At 40.3% G+C, this 12,167-nt stretch overlaps 1 long non-coding RNA gene across 2 annotated transcripts in view; it reads right to left on the bottom strand.

The window, feature by feature from the left end:
• Positions 1 to 12,167, bottom strand: part of LOC137315221 (uncharacterized) — a 47,675-nt gene that overhangs the window by 16,906 nt on the left and 18,602 nt on the right. For both annotated transcript variants that reach the window (XR_010961364.1, XR_010961363.1), the window contains exon 4: positions 6,570 to 6,665. This is a non-coding gene — a long non-coding RNA (uncharacterized lncRNA). The remainder of the gene's footprint in view (positions 1 to 6,569; positions 6,666 to 12,167) is intronic.

Genomic DNA, 12,167 nt, shown 5'->3' with positions numbered 1-12,167 from the left:
AGTATTTACAGGATGTTCCTGTGTGAGTGTCAGTATTTACAGGATGTTCCTGAGTGAGTGTCAGTATTTACAGGATGTTCCTGAGTGAGTGTCAGTATTTACAGTATGTTCCTGTGTGAGTGTCAGTATTTACAGGATGTTCCTGTGTGAGTGTCAGTATTTACAGGATGTTCCTGAGTGAGTGTCAGTATTTACAGGATGTTTCTGTGTGAGTGTCAGTATTTACAGGATGTTCCTGTGTGAGTGTCTGTATTTACAGGATGTTCCTGTGTGAGTGTCAGTATTTACAGTATGTTCCTGTGTGAGTGTCAGTATTTACAGGATGTTCCTGTGTGAGTGTCAGTATTTACAGTATGTTCCTGTGTGAGTGTCAGTATTTACAGGATGTTCCTGAGTGAGTGTCAGTATTTACAGGATGTTCCTGAGTGAGTGTCAGTATTTACAGGATGTTCCTGTGTGAGTGTCTGTATTTACAGGATGTTCCTGTGTGAGTGTCAGTATTTACAGGATGTTCCTGAGTGAGTGTCAGTATTTACAGGATGTTCCTGTGTGAGTGTCAGTATTTACGGAATGTTCCTCAGTGAGTGTCAGTATTTACAGTATGTTCCTGAGTGAGTGTCAGTATTTACAGGATGTTCCTGAGTGAGTGTCAGTATTTACAGTATGTTCCTGAGTGAGTGCCAGTATTTACAGGATGTTTCTGTGTGAGTGTCAGTATTTACAGGATGTTCCTGTGTGAGTGTCAGTATTTACGGAATGTTCCTCAGTGAGTGTCAGTATTTACAGTATGTTCCTGAGTGAGTGTCAGTATTTACAGGATGTTCCTGAGTGAGTGTCAGTATTTACAGTATGTTCCTGTGTGAGTGTCAGTATTTACAGGATGTTTCTGTGTGAGTGTCAGTATTTACAGGATGTTTCTGTGTGAGTGTCAGTATTTACAGGATGTTCCTGAGTGAGTGTCAGTATTTACAGGATGTTTCTGTGTGAGTGTCAGTATTTACAGTATGTTCCTGAGTGAGTGTCAGTATTTACAGGATGTTCCTGAGTGAGTGTCAGTATTTACAGGATGTTTCTGTGTGAGTGTCAGTATTTACAGGATGTTTCTGTGTGAGTGTCAGTATTTACAGTATGTTCCTGTGTGAGTGTCAGTATTTACAGGATGTTTCTGTGTGAGTGTCAGTATTTACAGGATGTTCCTGTGTGAGTGTCAGTATTTACAGGATGTTCCTGTGTGAGTGTCAGTATTTACAGGATGTTCCTGTGTGAGTGTCAGTATTTACAGTATGTTCCTGTGTGAGTGTCAGTATTTACAGGATGTTCCTGTGTGAGTGTCATTATTTACAGGATGTTTCTGTGTGAGTGTCAGTATTTACAGGATGTTCCTGAGTGAGTGTCAGTATTTACAGGATGTTCCTGAGTGAATGTCAGTATTTACAGGATGTTCCTGTGTGAGTGTCAGTATTTACAGGATGTTCCTGTGTGACTGTCAGTATTTACAGGATGTGCCTGAGTGAGTGTCAGTATTTACAGGATGTTCCTGAGTGTATGTCAGTAATTGAAGGATGTTCCTGAGTGAGTGCCAGTATTAACAGGATGTTCCTGAGTGAATGTTGGTATTTATAGGATATGCCTGAGCGAGTTTCAGTATTTAAAGGATGTTCCTGGGTGAGCTTTAGTATTTACAGGGTGTTCCTGTGAGAGTGTCAGTATTTACAGTATGTTCCTGTGTGAGTGTCAATATTTACAGTATGTTCCTGTGTGAGTGTCAGTATTTACAGGATGTTCCTGAGTGAGTGTCAGTATTTACAGGATGTTCCTGAGTGAGTGTCAGTATTTACAGTATGTTCCTGTGTGAGTGTCAGTATTTACAGGATGTTCCTGTGTGAGTGTCAGTATTTACAGGATGTTCCTGTGTGAGTGTCAGTATTTACAGGATGTTCCTGAGTGAGTGTCAGTATTTACAGGATGTTCCTGAGTGAGTGTCAGTATTTACAGTATGTTCCTGTGTGAGTGTCAGTATTTACAGGATGTTCCTGTGTGAGTGTCAGTATTTACAGGATGTTCCTGAGTGAGTGTCAGTATTTACAGGATGTTCCTGAGTGAGTGTCAGTATTTACAGTATGTTCCTGTGTGAGTGTCAGTATTTACAGGATGTTCCTGAGTGAGTGTCAGTATTTACAGTATGTTCCTGTGTGAGTGTCAGTATTTACAGGATGTTCCTGTGTGAGTGTCAGTATTTACGGAATGTTCCTCAGTGAGTGTCAGTATTTACAGTATGTTCCTGAGTGAGTGTCAGTATTTACAGGATGTTCCTGAGTGAGTGTCAGTATTTACAGTATGTTCCTGTGTGAGTGTCAGTATTTACAGGATGTTTCTGTGTGAGTGTCTGTATTTACAGGATGTTTCTGTGTGAGTGTCAGTATTTACAGGATGTTTCTGTGTGAGTGTCAGTATTTACAGTATGTTCCTGTGTGAGTGTCAGTATTTACAGGATGTTCCTGTGTGAGTGTCAGTATTTACAGTATGTTCCTGTGTGAGTGTCAGTATTTACAGGATGTTCCTGAGTGAGTGTCTGTATTTACAGTATGTTCCTGTGTGAGTGTCAGTATTTACAGGATGTTCCTGAGTGAGTGTCAGTATTTACAGTATGTTCCTGTGTGAGTGTCAGTATTTACAGGATGTTCCTGTGTGAGTGTCAGTATTTACAGGATGTTCCTGTGCGAGTGTCAGTATTTACAGGATGTTTCTGTGTGAGTGTCAGTATTTACAGGATGTTCCTGTGTGAGTTTCAGTATTTACAGGATGTTCCTGTGTGAGTGTCAGTATTTACAGGATGTTCCTGAGTGAGTGTCAGTATTTACAGGATGTTCCTGTGTGAGTGTCAGTATTTACAGGATGTTCCTGTGTGAGTGTCAGTATTTACAGAATGTTCCTGTGTGAGTGTCAGTATTTACAGGATGTTCCTGAGTGAGTGTCAGTATTTACAGGATGTTCCTCAGTGAGTGTCAGTATTTACAGTATGTTCCTGTGTGAGTGTCAGTATTTACAGGATGTTCCTGTGTGAGTGTCAGTATTTACAGGATGTTCCTGAGTGAGTGTCAGTATTTACAGTATGTTCCTGTGTGAGTGTCAGTATTTACAGGATGTTCCTGAGTGAGTGTCAGTATTTACAGTATGTTTCTGTGTGAGTGTCAGTATTTACAGGATGTTCCTGTGTGAGTGTCAGTATTTACGGAATGTTCCTCAGTGAGTGTCAGTATTTACAGGATGTTCCTGTGTGAGTGTCAGTATTTACAGGATGTTCCTGAGTGAGTGTCAGTATTTACAGTATGTTCCTGTGTGAGTGTCAGTATTTACAGGATGTTTCTGTGTGAGTGTCAGTATTTACAGGATGATTCTGTGTGAGTGTCAGTATTACAGTATGTTCCTGTGTGAGTGTCAGTATTTACAGGATGTTCCTGAGTGAGTGTCAGTATTTACAGGATGTTCCTGAGTGAATGTCAGTATTTACAGGATGTTCCTGTGTGAGTGTCAGTATTTACAGGATGTTCCTGTGTGAGTGTCAGTATTTACAGGATGTTCCTGTGTGAGTGTCAGTATTTACAGGATGTTCCTGTGTGAGTGTCGGTATTTACAGGATGTTCCTGTGTGAGTGTCAGTATTTACAGGATGTTCCTGTGTGAGTGTCAGTATTTACAGGATGTGCCTGAGTGAATGTCAGTATTTACAGAATGTTCCTGTGTGAGTGTCAGTATTTACAGGATGTTCCTGTGTGAGTGTCAATATTCACAGGATGTGTCTGAGTGAGTGTCAGTATTTACGGAATGTTCCTCATTTAGTGTCAGTATTTAAAGGAAGATTCTGCGTGAGTGTCAGTATTTACAGGATGTGCCTGAGTGAGTGTCAGTATTTACAGGATGTGCCTGAGTGAGTGTCAGTATTTACAGGATGTTCCTGTGTGAGTGTCAGTATTTACACGATGTTCCTGAGTGAGTGTCAGTATTTACAGGATGTGCCTGAGTGAGTGTCAGTATTTACGGAATGTTCCTCATTTAGTGTCAGTATTTAAAGGAAGATTCTGCGTGATTGTCAGTATTTACAGGATGTGCCTGAGTGAGTGTCAGTATTTACGGAATGTTCCTCATTTAGTGTCAGTATTTAAAGGAAGATTCTGCGTGAGTGTCAGTATTTGCAGGATGTTCCTGAGTGAGTGTCAGTATTTGCAGGATGTTCCTGAGTGAGTGTCAGTATTTCCAGGATGTAGCTGAGTGACTGTCATTATTTTCACTCCGTTCATTTCGAATTGCGTCAACTGGATCAGTTGGTAACCGTCGCACTTTGTCAAGAGCTCAGTGATCGCAGTGTTCGGTCTGTGAACAACAATGGAGAAAACTAAACACGTTATCGACCTTCCATCCGGGCGGCTCCATTTCCTCTAATACCAGACGGCTGACGCCTCCTGTGAGCCACGTTATCAAATACCTTCTGAAAACCCATATATACCGCATGTGTTACAATCCATTGACCTATATAGTCACGTCTCAACAAATCTATATCAAATTAGTCTAATCAAATGTACAATGTCTAAAATGTATCCGTTCCAGACTTCCTCGAATCATAAAAGTTCACTAATACGAACTGAAATTACTGCTTCGAGGAGTTTGCCCACAATTGAGTGGACTAATTGGTCTCTAGTTGACGAGTTGACCCCTCCCTTCCTATTTTAACGGAGACTTTACTTGGTCTCCTTCAGTCCATCTGGATATTTTTGATAACAATTGTGTTATCAAAATTTTGCGGGTTGAAAAATTATGATCAAATTCCCTCCAATCTCCTCACTGACTTCCTTTCACACCCTCGGGTGAGTTATCTCTGGGCCCGGTGACATATCCACCTCGGCTATTAAATTCAGACCCAAATCCTTCTCTACTGTTATCTCCAACGTTGGATCTTCAGCCTCCTCTATTGCATCAAAATGTAACTTCCGCCATCATTTTTAGAAACTAAGGGAAATACTTTGTATCTCCCCAAATCTTCTTCCACCACAACTATTTCCCCCCCAGTTTCCTCTATCTCATCTCCACTGCTTGCTGGCCTGCAAAACCCATCGACAATTGTGATATTTCCCTTCCTATTGCATAACTGAGTACATATTGATTCTACCTTCAAATAGCTCCCTGGAACTTCATTCTGTTCTAAACCTCTCCGCCTCTCTCTTCTCCTTTAAGACGATCCTTAAAACCTACCTCTTTGACCAAGCTATTGATCACCCATCCTCATACCTCATTATGCGACTTGGTGTCAAATTGATAATCGCTCCTCTGGAGTGCCTTGGTCATTTTACCCCGTTTAGTTGCTATATGAATGCAAATTTGTTGATGTTGTTGTTCCAGCTCTGTCATAGAAACATTTATTAATTCTGGCCTCCTCTCCCCTCAAAACGTTATAACTAGAAACATTTCACCCTGTCCTGTGAAAACCAAGGCCCTGTTGTACAGACACTACATCACATCTCTCATGATTCTGATTTTCCAAACGTGTTTGGAATGATTTGAAGATTCACAGAAATAACACACAATCTGAACTCCAATTCATTGGAATGTTGACCCGTTATCATTTTTCTTCGCTTTTAATATCAAGTTACTTCTTCTGTCACTACTTCAAAACCTCCTTCCATTTTCCTGCTAATAACTTTTCACTATTTCATACATTTTCTGTTCCTGCTTCAACAGTTTTATTATTTCCACTCTCTAGTCTCAGATCGAGATATTTCACACGCTCCAGTCCCATCAGGTGAAACCTTCCCACTGCTCCATGTACCCAGTCTGTCAAACCATTGTTGTTTGTCCCTTTCGTTCGTCCTGAACTCACCCGAGTGTCCCAAGAACATGAACCCTTCCCTCCTGCTCCAGCCCTGCAGTCGCACATTGACCTGCCTCATATTTTCCTCCTTAAGTGTCCCAGTGCAAAGCAATCCAGAGATTACCAAATTGAGGCCTTGTTTTTCAGTATAGAGCTTAAATCTTAATATTCCCTGTATAAACCTAGTTCTATCCGTGTTAGTACTTCCTACCATGAATATATTATGCTATTCTTTACTCCCCAGAGACGGTCCCATCTGTTCCAGAATGTTGTTCTTTATGGCACTAGGGAGGCAGCTTAACATTTGCGACATGCTCATGGCTTCAGAAGAGTCTCTCCATACCCCTGACTAGAAAATCTCCCAGCACTATCGCTCTCCAATTCCTGTACCCCACCTGCCTCTCCCCCCTCCACCACTCGGGCTGCCCCGCACTGCTCCCTGTTTTCACATTGTTACTCAGGAGGACCATCCTGAGTCACTCTTTCTATCCCTCTTATCGTCCCGAACACCAGGTATCGATTGGACAGTTCCAATAATGAGGTCACTCCACCTATGACTGTACTGCCCCTCTGGATGGTCACTCACTTCCCTCTATCTACATAGTATCTGCTCGGTTTCCTCTTCCTGTGTGAGCGGCAGGTTCTTGCTCGTGATTTGGACCCTTTTTCAGGACACAATTGATATTTAAAGATTGTTCTGAACCTACCGGTGTCTATTCTCATTCTTGTTGATGATGTTGGATCTTCTCCCCTATTTGGACCTTCAGCCATGGTGGTAACAGGCGTTCCAAGTTTCTGATGCTCTGTCATAAATATATTAATCGGAGGGTTAGACTGAAATATTAAAATGAGAGGGATAAAACGTCGCCTCGTTAAACGTGATACCAAATCCCTCCTCGCCCAACAGTACAACAGCTGTTAGCTCTGGAATCGAGAATTTCCCGACTGTTCGGATCAACTCTCCACATCAGGTGCGGCACAGACTGCTGCCCAGTGAAACCCAATGAGCCCCGCTGATCTCCACAACCCAGTTCAAGACGGCCGAGATTCTGCACTGGGAGCACCAATTGGTAAGATTTACTCACAGTGCAGGCCAGCACCCCGACTTATTCCTGAGGTCGTGAATATTCTGGAGGGCAATATGGAGCGAGGTGATGAATTACCTTCACTCGGTATTTCCCAGTCTGGCGCTATTGTATTTTCTTATTCACAGATTTGTTTGAATATTTTTGTTTGTTGAGTTTTGATGTTAAATTCTGGTGTTTTATGAACCTGATATCTATCTACATACACAATATCGAGCTGGGTGTGATTTCTCTGCTCTCTATGCGTAGTGACATTGCCCGTGTGATCATGGAGATGTGTTTTGGTTGGTGCTTCTATTTGAATATATTTATCATATCTCTCATGGTATCAGCACCTGAATAATGAGCACTGTAGGAGGTGAGGAATTTTACACCGTTCTACTAATATTAACACGAATGTATAATGTTATGAATCGTGTAACTTTAAACAGGTGCTGCACATTTATTTTTGTATTATTTTTAGGGGTCTTACAATCTCAGAAAACACCACAAATATACAAGTTGTAGATTTGACGGCTGTTTTACAATCATGATTCCACATTGTGTGTGCCTCGCTGTGTGTGCGCAAAGGCAAGAGCAACCAATCAAACTATCAGTCACACTGTGGAAATGTAAAAGAGATTAAAATCGTTCTGTAATTTCTTCAAACTATAGTTGAAGTTATTCTCTAGCTTAAATGTGCAACCTAGTTTGATACCTTGTAAGATGTATTTATCGATTGTGTCAGTCACGCTGACACTCGTGTAATAAACGGACAGCAGAAACAAAAATTGCATTTACTCCTACACTAATTACATTAGTGTAATCAAACACAAGATTAACTTGTGCAGTTACTTTTCATATAAAGATTAGTGATGGAGCTTCATCCCTTTTGGTAATGTCAGTGTTTACCATTTATCTAAAGATTAATGTTGGACCCTCCTCCCTATTGCTAATTTGTGTAGTTACTTTTCATGTAAAGATTAGTGATGGGACCTCCTCCCTATTGGTAATTTCAGCAGTTACTTTTTATATAAAGATTAGTCATGGACACTCCTGACCAGTGTTAATTTCAGTAGTTACGTTTTTTTTATACAGATCAGTGATGGCCCCTCCTCCCTGGTGGTAATTTTAGTATTTTTTTCTTTTACAAAGATTAATGATCGACCCGCCTAGCTGTTGGTAATTCCAGCAGTTACTTTATTTAAAAAGATGAGTGATGGAGCCTCCTACCTGTTGGTAATTTCAGTAGTTTATTTTTATATTGAGATTAGTGATGGACACTCCTAATTGGTGGTAATTTCAGTAGTTATATTTTTGGCTGGAGTTTTGTAATGGGACCTCCCGCCTGTTGGTAATTTCAGTAGTTACCTTTTTTAAATAAAAATTACTGATAGGGCCTCCTGTCAATTGGTAATTTCAGTTGTTACTTTTGGTACAAAGATGAGTGATTGTTCCTCCTGCCTCGTGGTAATTTCAGTAGTTACATTATATATAAAGATTCGCGATGGACACTCCCACCTGGTGGTAATTTCAGTAGTTACTTTTCATATGAAGATAAGTGATGGACCCTCCTCTCTGTTGGAAATTTCAGTAGTTTTTTTCTTTTACCAAGATTAGTGATGGACCCCCTAGCTGTTGGAAATTCAAGTATTACTTTTTTAAAAAAGATTAGTGAAGAACCTTCCTACCTGTTGTAAATTCAGTAGTTGCTTTTTATATAAAGATTAGTGATGAACCCTCCGACCTGGTCGTAATTTCAGTGGTTACTTTCTCTATAAATATAATTGATGGACCCGCCTACCTGTTGCTAATTCCAGTAATAACTTTATTTAAAAAGATTAGTGATGGACCTTCCTCCCTTTTGTAAATTCAGTAGTTGCTTTTCATATAAAGATTTGTGGTTGACCCTCCTGCCTGTTGGTAATTTCAGTGGTTAGTTTTTATATAAAGATTAGTGATGGACCCTCCTACCTGTTGGTAATTTCAGTAATTTCTATTCTTTATAAAAAATAGTGATGGACCCTACTACCTCGTGGTGATTTCAGCAGTTACGTTTGTTATCTCAAGATGAGTGATGGACCCTCCTGCCTGTTGGTAATTTCAGTAGCTGCTTTTTATATAAAAAATAGCGTTGGACCCGACTCCCTGGTGTGAATTTAAATAGTTACTTTTGAACAAAAGATTAGTGATGGACTCTCAACCCTGATGGTAAATTCAGTAGTTTCCTTTCATGTCAAGATTTCTGATGGACACTGCCACCTGGTGGTAGTTTCAGTAGTTATTTTTTCGGTGAGGATAAGGGATGGGACCTCCTGTTGGTTGGTAATTTCAGTCGTTACTTTTTTACGGAAAGGTGAGTGATGGACCCTCCGACCTGTTGGTAATTTTGGTTGTTACTTTTTATATGAAGATTAGGGATGGACCCAACTAACTGTTGGTAATTTCACCATCCAAGATAAAGCAGTCCGCTTGATTGGCACCCCATCCATCACCCTAAACATTCACTCCCTTCACCACCGGCGCACTGTGGCTGCAGTGTGTACCATCCACAGGATGCACTGCAGCAACTCGCCAAGGCTTCTTCGACAGCACCTCCCAAACCCGCGACCTCTACCACCTAGAAGGACAAGAGCAGCAGGCACATGGGTACAACACCACCTGCACGTTCCCCTCCAAGTCACACACCATCCCGACTTGGAAATATATCGCCGTTCCTTCATCGTCGCTGGGTCAAAATCCTGGAACTCCCTTCCTAACAGCACTGTGGGAGAACCGTCACCACACGGACTGCAGCGGTTCAAGAAGGCGGCTCACCAGCACCTTCTCGAGGGCAATTGGGGATGGGCAATAAATGCTGGCCTTGCCAGCGACGCCCACATCCCGTGAACGAATAAAAAAAAAGTAATTACTTTTTATACAAAGATTGGAAATGGACTCTCATACTTGTTGGTAATTTCAGTACTTTCTTTTTTTATAAACATTGGTGACGGACCCTCTTCCCTTTTGGCAATTTGAGTTGTAACTTTTTATATAAAGAGTAGTGATGACCCTTCCTACCTGCGGGTAATTTCAGTTGTCACCTTTTTATATAAAATTAGTGATGGGGCGTCCTGACCGTTGGGAATTTCAGTGCTTACTCTTTATATATAGATTAGTGATGGACCCTCTTACCTGTTGGTAATTTCAACAGTTACTTTTTTAGGTAAATATTAGTGATGTGGTCTCCTGCCTTTTGATAATTTCAGTCGTTACTTTTTATGTAAAGATTAGTGACAGGGCCTCCTGCCTTTTGGTAATTTCAGTGGTTAGTTTTTATATAAAGATTTGTGACGGGGCCTCCTGCCTTTTGGTAATTTCAGTGGTTAGTTTTTATGTAAAGATTAGTGACGGGGCCTCCTGCCTTTTGGTAATTTCAGTGGTTACTTTTTTATATAAAGGTTAGTGATGGGACCCTCATACCTGCTGGTAATTTGACTCGTTCCTTTTTATATAAAGACTCGTGATGGTCCCTCCTGCCTGTTGGTAATTTCAGTGTTTACTTTTTATATAAAGATTAGTGATGGACACTCCTTCCTGTTGGTAATTTCAGTGTTTACTTTTTATATAAAGATTAGTGATGGACACTCCTTCCTGTTGGTAATTCCAGTGTTTACTTTTTATATAAAGATTAGTGATGGACACTCCTTCCTGTTGGTAATTTGAGCTGTTACTTTTTATATTAAGATACGTGATGGACCTTTCTCCCTTTTGTAATTTCAGTGGTTTCTTTTTATATAAAGATTAATGATGAACCCCCCCCCCCCACCTGTGGGTAATTTCAGTCGTTACTTTTTCAAATAAAATTAGTGATGGACCCTCCTCCATGTTGGTAACTTCAGTGGTTACTTTTTACATAAAGATTAGTGATGGACCCTTCTCCCTGTACATAATTTGTGTGGTTAATTTTCATGTAAGTATTAGTGATGGACCCTCCTAACCGTTGATCATTTCAGTAGTTACTTCTATATCAAGATTAGTGACCGACAATCCTACCTGGTGGTGATTTCAGTGGTTAATTTTTAAGGTAAAGATTAGTGATGGAACCCTCATAATTACTGGTAATTTCAGTCGTTACTTTTTGTATTATCATAAGTGATGGACCTTCCTACCTGGTGGTAATTTCAGTATTTACTTTTTATATAAAGATAAATGATGGCCCCTCCTCCCTGTTGGTAATTTGAGTTGTTACGTTTTATATAAAGATTATTGACGGACCAACCTCCCTGTTGGTAATTTCATTAGTTACTTATTTATATAAAATTAGTGATGGGGCCCACTGCCTTTTCGTGATTTCACTTGTTACTTCTTATACAAAGATTAGTGAGGACCCTCCTACCTGTTGGTAATTTCAGTAGTTTATCTTTTTTTGTAAAGATTATTGATGGACCCTCCTGCCTGTTGGTAATTTCAGTAGCTGCTTTTTATATAAAAAATAGCGTTGGACCCGACTGCCTGGTGTGAATTTAAGTAGTTACTTTTGAACAAAACATTAGTGATGGACTCTCAACCCTGATGGTAAATTCAGTAGTTTCCTTTCACGTCAAGATTTCTGATGGACACTGCCACCTGGTGGTAGTTTCAGTAGTTATTTTTTTCGGCGAGGATAAGGGATGGGACCTCCTGCTTGTTGGGAATTTCAGTCGTTACTTTTTTACGTGAAGGTGAGTGATGGACCCTCCGACCTGTTGGTAATTTCAGGATTTACTTTTTTTAAATCAAGATTCGTGATGCGGCCTCCTGCCTGTTGGTAAATTCAGTAGTTTATTTTTCTTTTATAAAGATTAATGATGGACACTACTTTCTGGTAGTGATTTCAGTGGTTACTTTTTTATGCAAAGATTAATGATGGACCCTCCGACCTGTTGGTAATTTCAGTCGTTACATTTTTATAAAAATTTAGTGATGGGCCTCCTGCTTGGTGGTAATTTCAGTAGTTACTTTTTATATAAAGTTTAGTAATGGGTTCCTCCTACCTTTTGGTAATTTCAGCCGCTATATTTTTATGTAAAGATTAGTGATGGACACTCCTACCTGATGGTAATTTCAGTGGGTTTTTTTGTAAAGATTATTGATGGGCCCTCCTAGCTGGTGGTAATTTCAGTAATTGCTTTTTATATAAAGATTAGTGATGGACCTTCCCACCTGGTGGTAATTACAGTAGTTACTTATTATGTAAGCATAAGTGACGTACCCTCCTCC

The sequence above is a fragment of the Heptranchias perlo genome, unplaced genomic scaffold (assembly GCF_035084215.1).
Source record: "Heptranchias perlo isolate sHepPer1 unplaced genomic scaffold, sHepPer1.hap1 HAP1_SCAFFOLD_54, whole genome shotgun sequence".
NCBI lineage: Eukaryota > Metazoa > Chordata > Chondrichthyes > Hexanchiformes > Hexanchidae > Heptranchias > Heptranchias perlo.
Note: the sequence above shows the minus strand (reverse complement) of the source record. Positions and strands in the feature narration are given on the sequence as shown.